The sequence below is a fragment of the Ricinus communis genome, chromosome 7 (genome assembly GCF_019578655.1).
Source record: "Ricinus communis isolate WT05 ecotype wild-type chromosome 7, ASM1957865v1, whole genome shotgun sequence".
Taxonomy (NCBI): domain Eukaryota; kingdom Viridiplantae; phylum Streptophyta; class Magnoliopsida; order Malpighiales; family Euphorbiaceae; genus Ricinus; species Ricinus communis.
In genome coordinates this window covers 9,369,115-9,369,750 of record NC_063262.1, presented here as the reverse complement: position 1 = coordinate 9,369,750, position 636 = coordinate 9,369,115, and the positions used below count along the sequence as shown (strand labels likewise).

The 636-nt window shown below is 28.6% G+C and overlaps 1 non-coding gene across 1 annotated transcript; it reads left to right on the top strand.

The window, feature by feature from the left end:
• The first annotated feature begins 529 nt into the window (after window positions 1-529).
• On the top strand, window positions 530-636 carry LOC112536955. The gene has a single exon (XR_003080876.2). It is a non-coding gene; the product is annotated as a small nucleolar RNA R71 (small nucleolar RNA).

Below are 636 nucleotides of genomic sequence, written 5' to 3'. Positions count from 1 at the left end.
AAACTAAAAAAAAAAAAATTAAGAAAAATAGAAAAAAATTTATATATGAGATTACATAATTTTTTCTAAAAAAAATTTGGATGGTTTCTCCAACCTATATTATATGTGTTGGAATAAGAATCATTCATAAGATACATGGGTTGGTAAGAATCCATCAAATTTGTTTGGTTATACATATTTCCTTTGTAATTACCAAAAGATGAACAAACATTAACCCAATGACCATAAATACCACAAATACTACATATCTCATTATTTGGTGAATTTTTTTGTTGAAGTAAGCATCTTAACTTGCTTAGTCAATTCAGCCAATTGCATGGTCATCTCACTATTAGCTACTATTCCATTTACTTCTACTCTTTTTGTTCTCACACTCTTTTGTTGAGAATTGGCTTATAACATCTCAAAGATATCATAAACCTCATCAGCTGTCTTTTCTAACATAGCACCCACAGCTGCATTATCAACCATACATTGATATTGTTATATCAATCCATCATAAAATAATTAGTTGATTATTGGGAGTAGGAATCCATTGTATGGGCATTGCAATAAAAGTGATTTGAAGCGATCCCATGCTTCAAGAAAAGATTTAGCATTCTTTTGATAAAAATTAAAAATTTCAACTCTCAATTC